We start from the raw sequence: 6,876 nt of genomic DNA, 5'->3' as shown, positions 1-6,876 counted from the left end.
ATTTTCAAAGGTGACATTTTAATGCATTTTCGCTGTAAGTATGACAATGACAAAGTAGAACATGCAAAATATATATAGGTTGTTACTGCTAAAAACTGCTTTCATCTATCAGGGATTAAACTGAGGTGATTTACTAATATAGACATCCCAAAGGCATGAATGGAGTACCTTGTCATCAATATGCCCATCATACTCCTGCTTTAAATAAATCTTAGTGAGCATCCATATATATATATATGGATGCTTTTTTCACCAAAGAGGAATTTAATCTGGGCATAAAATAGGTATGTTTTAAAGAGAACAAGGATCTTGTATATTTAAAGACTGTGAGGAAAACAGAATTTCAGTAAAATATGTTTTTCTACCCTTGGGTGACAGGTATATCCAAGTTTCTTTGGCAGGAATGAGGGATTTGTTATCTTCCAAATATACCAGCTCCTTACACCTCCTAGCATTGTTCTTGGTGGTAGGAGATTAGGCTGAAACTGCCATAAGAAAAGATGAAGCTGGCACATAAACAAGAATCTTGCTAAAATATCCCTTCAGGGAAGTAGCTAAGAAGGAAACAAATTGTTAAGGAAATAAAGGAAAAATATCACCTGAACCAGACAAAAAAAGCAGGGCCTTAACACATGGGGGGGGGGATCCTAGCTAATCAACAAAGAAAGAACTTTAGGGAATAAAATGCGGTACTGAAACCCGCCCACTTCTTGAGTCATTTGAGTCATTTTTGGATCCAGACTTGGCAGCTTCCATCCCTCTGACTACTTAGTGCCTGGCAGCCTAGTTGAGAAGAACGTGGGTAAGTGTGGCTAAGTGTGTGTGTGTGTGTGTATGAGAGAGAGAGAGAGAGCGTAAATGTACATTAAGTGTGGATGTGTGTGAGATAAAGAGCAACTGTACATTATAATCAGTAAATTCACTGAGTTTCCATGTATTCCAAAAAACCTTGCACCTCAGTGTTCAGTTGAAAGTGATTGTGTGTGTGTGTGGTGTATGTGGTGTGTACGTATGTGTGTATGAGAGACAGAGAGAATGAGAGTCTCTGATTATTTTCTGGCTGTTGACCAGGACAATGTGTCTTGTCTGCTTTAGGTGCTGTTATAATTCCTGCTGATCATGGAAGTGCTGTTCCACAGAGTGGATGGAAACATATGGCGCCCCATTCCTTCTCAAGAGAAAAACAATAAGACACGACCATAAAGGACTATGCTTGAAGCAGGAATCCTGACTGGAAGTCTTTTTCATTTTGTCTCGCAGCCTTTGACTAAATGTAATGAAATTACTTTTTTATCTGGAGTAAAATTGAGGAGGGGGTGGCGGTTTAACATCTAGATTACAGGCAGTCCTCAGTTGTGACTACAATTGGGAGCAGCAACTTGTTTGTTAAGTGAAGCAGTTGCTAAGTAAGCCTGTGACTAAACTTATGGATATACTTCAGCTTTCCTTCGTTTTGCATACCTGTGAAGGTCGTAAACCCGACCTTGGTCACAACATTACTTTTTCATCAACACTGCAAATGGTTGCTAAATGAGTCAGTTGCTAGATAACAACGACCCACATTGCTGATCATTCCTAATACTGTATGTTATAGTTTTAGCCCGTCATTTGTTTTAACTGGTTTTTTTTTCATTACTGGCTGCTCTAAGAACTATTTTAAGATGCAGTAGCAAGGTAAAGCAAAAATAAATGCAGCAAACATATCCAGGGAAATTTATCTCATCTGCTAATTGTTATGTCCCGAGCCTTTGCAAACGGCTCGGGCGTTTGCAGGCAGTCCCGGGCAGGTGCAAAGCTGCCCGGGACCAGACAGGCTGTCGCAGCGCCGGCTTGCGCATGTCGCGGCGTGCTGGGCGGAAAAGGAACCCATTTACCGGGACGTTGCCTATATAAGAGGTCCGAGGTGTTGGGCGCGGCGAAGTCATCTTCTGTAAGCTGAAAGCTGAATAAAAGAAAACTGAGCAACTCCAGCTGCTTCTCGTGTCTGTTTTCCCGCCAAGGACGCAACACTGGCGACGAGGATGGGATGCCTTGCACTACCTGGAAAGGAAGAAGTGTAAGCTTACACAAGGAGTCCTGAGCGGCGGAAGAGGAACGGCGTCGACTCGGCAGCTGCCCGCCAATCCGGTGCGCATTCGGGGGTAGGCTGGCTGATAGACCCGTTCCTGAAGATCCGAAGATGGCGAAAATCGGAAGGCTTTCGGAATTCGACATCTCACATCCAGAGCGGTGGGAGTCCTACGTATCCAGAATGGAGAACTACTTCAAGGCAAACCAAGTGACGGAAGATAGCTTGAAGGCTGCCACCCTGCTTTGCATTTGCGGCCAAGACGCCTTCGAAATCGCAGAAAAATCTTGTAGCACCTGTTTCCAGTAGAGTTGTAAGATACGCAGACCTGAAGAAGCTGCTGAATAGAACTTCCACCCAAGGGTGTCGTTATCCATGGCGCCACACCTCGAGCAGAGGGACAACGGTCGGTGAAAACAGCCCAAGGAATTCATCGCCGCGCTACGAAGGCCGCAAGCCCTGCGAGTTCAAGGACCCGGAGGAACGACAATGAGGGACCGATCGTCGTGCGGGTTAAGGGCACGAGAGATACAAACAGAGACTTTTTGCCAAGGAAGAATTATCCCTTCCAAGGACCTCTTAAGGAAAGCACGCAGAAGAAGCAGACCAGCGGCGCCATCAAAAACATAGCGGCGATCAGAAACAGTGCAGCGGGTGCATGTTCGTGCACACAGGAAGAACGTTCCGAAGAAACTCCGAGGAGGATCCGGACGAAGAAGTCGACCGTCTACACCCCGCGAAGGGAGAAAATCAGAAGGAAAGCTCTTCAGCTCCGCTCAAGTGCATAGGCTGTGGAGGTCGCCACAGGAGAACCGACTGCAAGTTCCGCTCCGCTACCTGCCGGGCATGCGGCAAACAAGGGCATATTGCAGCTGTGTGTCTGAGCCGACGAAAGGCACAACCCAAAGAAGAACGCCTGAAAGGTACCAGATTCCCCAGCCAGAATAGGGTAGGGTTTTGCGCTTCGCGAAGAAGCATCTGTAGAACAGGCACACACAGCCATGAAGAAAAAGATGTCACTCAACGTGAAGCTACAAGGGGTTCCATTATCTAGGAACAGACACAGGGTCTGGCACTGTCCATCATCTTTCATTGCATACATATTAGAGGAAAAGATTTTTGTTCAGTAGTGGGTCTAAGGCCAAGTTAAGCCTTCTGATATGTATTAACAGATTTTCAGAAACTCAAGAGGTGAGTGTTAAGGGGGGAGGCCACCCTTAACGTGCAATACAAGAGCTTTGAAGGTCCACTAGACTATTAGTTAGTAGGGGGTGAAACGAACTAGTCTCATAGGACGAGATGGTTTTGAAGGCCCGCTGGGGATAACCACGTTACAGGACTCAACAGCTTACAAACACTCGGACCTACAGGAAGTCCTGCAAGGAATTGCAGATGTTTTCAGCACACAAGATGGGGACAACATCAAAGGACCACTGGTTGTCCTTAAAGCTAGGGACCCCACTGTCACTCCCATTAGGATTAAAGCAAGAAGGGTCCCTTTTGCTTTAAAAAGTAAGATTGACACTGAATTAGACAAAATAATCCAACAGGGAATCCTAGAACCTGTTGATTCCAGCCCGTGGGAGACCCCCATTGTCACGCCTCTAAAGGCAAATGGGGACATTCGCATTTGTGCTGATTACAAATGCACACTCAATAAGGCATTGCAGCAACATGCCTATCCTGTTCCTGTGGTCAGTCACATCTTGGCCTCTCTCAAGGGGGGGGTGTGTTTTTGCAAAGCTTGACCTAGCTCAAGCATATCAACAGCTGCCTGTTGATGATGATGCTGCTATAGCTCAGACCATTGTGACCCACAGGGGAGCTTTTAAGGTAAAAAGGCTACAGTTTGGAGTGAATGTCGTTCCTGGGATTTTCCAAAGCGTAATGGAAAACACACTACGAGGTATACCAGGGGTCTGCCCCTACTTTGACGATGTCTTGATTGCAGGAGACTCCACACACATTCTAGCTGGAAAGGCTTAGGCCTGTCCTGTTAAGAATTCAGGAAATCAGGTCCAAGCTCAAGAAAAGGACAAAGACAGATGGGGTGCCCTTCTACTGAATTTCTGGGATTCAAAATTGATGATGCTGGATTTCATCCTGCTGAATCCAAAAACTAACGCTATTTTAGAAGCCCCCAGGCCAAAGTCTAAGGACAACTTCAGCATTCTAGGCCTCCTGAATTTCTAAAATTCTTTTCTTCCACATAAGGCTAGTGTAGCTGAGCCTCTTCACAGGCTACTAAACAAACATGCTGTGTGGCTGTGGTCACAAGCACATGAGGCTTGCTTTAAAGAAGTCAAGGCCTTGCTCACTTCTAACAGTGTTCTTGCACATGTCAACGAGTCTCTTCCTGTGTGCATCGCTTGTGATGCGTCCCCCTACGGGGTTGGAGCTGTCCTGAGTCACCTCAGGTCTGATGGAACTCAGGTTCCTATTGCATACTACTCCAGAACACTGTCTTCTGCTGAGCGCAACTATGCTCAGATAGACAGGGAGGCTCTGGCTGTTGTTGCTGGAATTAAAAAATTCCACGATTTCCTATATGGCAGGCATTTCACGGTCTTCACTGACCATAAGCCTCTGCTGGGACTGTTTACCACACGTAAGCAGACTCCCCACATCATTTCCCTTAGAATGCTTAGGTGGTCTATTTTTTTGTCTGCATATGATTTTTCATAATTCCACAAGCCTGGGAAAGAAAGGCCATGCTGCTTGCCTCAGTAGGTTGCCTCTGCCAGTAGTAGAAGTGACCCCGCGCAGCTGTCAACATTCTATCAATCCAAGCCTTGCCCGAGCTCCCTCTTAATGCCAGGGATGTTACCGCTGAAACAGGTACAGATCACACACTTTCACGTATCCGCTCCTGGGTCCTGTCCGGGTGGCCTGAGCACTGCCCTAGTCCTGAGTTTCAGAGTTTCTGGTCCAAAAGGAACGAACTGTCCCTTTCTCAGGGTTGTCTGCTTTGGGAAACAGAGTTGTCATTCCCACCTCAATGAGGACTAGGGTCTTAGAATCCCTCCACGAGGGTCATCCTGGCATTGTTAGTATGAAGGCTCTTGCACGAAGCCACTTGTGGTGGCCTGGTTTAGATAAAGGTATTGAGGCTAAGGTACACGCATGCCACCTGTGCCAACGATCTCGCCCAGAGATGCCCCAAGCTCCTGTGCATAGATGGGAGGAAACACAGTCCCCATGGTCTAGGGTGCACATTGACTACGCTGGGCCCTTTCAGGACCAGTTCTTCTTGGTCCTTGTTGACAGCCATTCAAAATGGCTTGAGGTTGTGCCTGTCTCATCCACCACCACTGCAAAGACTATTCAGGTACTGAGGGGGATTTTTGCTGCACACGGGCTGCCAGATGTCCTTGTGTCCGACACCGGCCCTCAATTCACCTCCTCCGAATTCCAAGCTTTCTTACAGGCAAACCTGATTCGTCATGCCACGTCTGCGCCTTTTCACCCGTCCACCAACGGTATGGCTGAACGCATGGTGCGCATCGCAAAGGACGCCTTGAAGAGAAGAGACTCACCTACGGGGACTGGCATCACAGGTTGGCTGACTTTCTCCTTTCTTATCGCACCACACCGTCCACTTCGACAGGGAGAAGTCCAGCTGAACTTCGTTGGGGGCGCCAACTTACTCCTAGACTTGACCGGTTGCATCCGGACAGACTGCCTTCATCTACCTCACATCCTAAGGGAACCTAGACAACTACTTTGTGGGTGCCCCGGTTTTGGGCTCGGCAATACGGGCCTGGCATACATGGGTCCCGTTCTGTGTCAGGACACAGGTCCTCTCGCTACGAGGTTTTGCCCTGGACAACGGTCGTGTTCCGCGTCGGACATCGACCAACTCGCTCTAGGCGAGACTTCTCTGATCCGCAGACTCCGGAGCTTACAGGGGGTCGGAGGGGGAGCGAAAACCTTGGAGCAAAGGGAAAGGGAAAGAGCTACTTGCCCATCTCCACTGAGGGATGCACAAACGGCCCCTCCAGTGTCTGCCATTGATCCGAAAAGAAAGTCATGGAGCTTACCCACACAACAGGCACTCACGCCTACTCCAGCCAGGGAGTCAGCCCCGGGGGGACCATACTTCACTTTCCACCACATCACACAGCACTCCAGCAACGGAGGATACCCGGGGGCATCCCAACAAATCATTCCCCGCAAGAGAACTGGCACACAATTCCCAAGGTTGGCCTGCCCTTACCCCAAATCCTACAGGGGGTCAAACATACACAGAGTTAGTCGAGGAACCAAGTCCCGACTACAACAACCCTAGCACAAATCAGGGAACACTGAGTTTTGGGAAAGTACAGAAACCCACACGAGCCCGAACACAGAATGGGGTTCAGGGACTGGACAGCCTCCTGACAGGTCTTGGACTGACCTAGGAGGTTCTTCTACAGAGACGCCCAGCAGCGGCTATCACTTCAAGGGGCCTGAGGGTCTACAGCTAGGTAGGTCAACCAGGTCACAAAGCAACAGAAGCCCTGGCCTGACGAGCCCGGTGGGCAAGCAAGCAGGGCAGGCATCGGGGCACAGTCCTTGGAAGACACCAGGGCACAATAGAGAGAACAGGCTCACGCCTCCCTCCAGTCAGGGAACTTATGCCAGTAACCCAGAGATAAGAAGGTCACAGAGAGCAAAGAAATCTCCTAAGTACCTAGAAGATTACATAACATTGCTGGCAAGGCAAAAGCCAGTAAACAGTGGGAGTACTGGGGAGCAAAATGTCATATAAATAAATGTTGTATGTTGATAGTAGTTTTAGCCCGGGGGACAGGGGTGTTATGTCCCGA

General features: G+C 48.2%; 1 long non-coding RNA gene across 1 annotated transcript; it reads left to right on the top strand.

Annotated features, from left to right (window-relative positions):
• Window positions 1-729: 729 nt before the first annotated feature.
• LOC120317716 lies at window positions 730-1,231 on the top strand. The gene is made up of 2 exons (XR_005559302.1): window positions 730-802; window positions 1,096-1,231. It is a non-coding gene; the product is annotated as an uncharacterized LOC120317716 (long non-coding RNA).
• The last annotated feature ends 5,645 nt before the right edge of the window (window positions 1,232-6,876 follow it).

The sequence above is a fragment of the Crotalus tigris genome, unplaced genomic scaffold, assembly GCF_016545835.1.
Source record: "Crotalus tigris isolate CLP2741 ecotype Arizona unplaced genomic scaffold, ASM1654583v1 scf7180000019787.6876, whole genome shotgun sequence".
In the NCBI taxonomy this organism is placed as follows: Eukaryota; Metazoa; Chordata; class Lepidosauria; order Squamata; family Viperidae; genus Crotalus; species Crotalus tigris.
The sequence above is the reverse complement of the archived record's forward strand: the minus strand, read 5'-3'. Positions and strand labels throughout refer to the sequence as shown.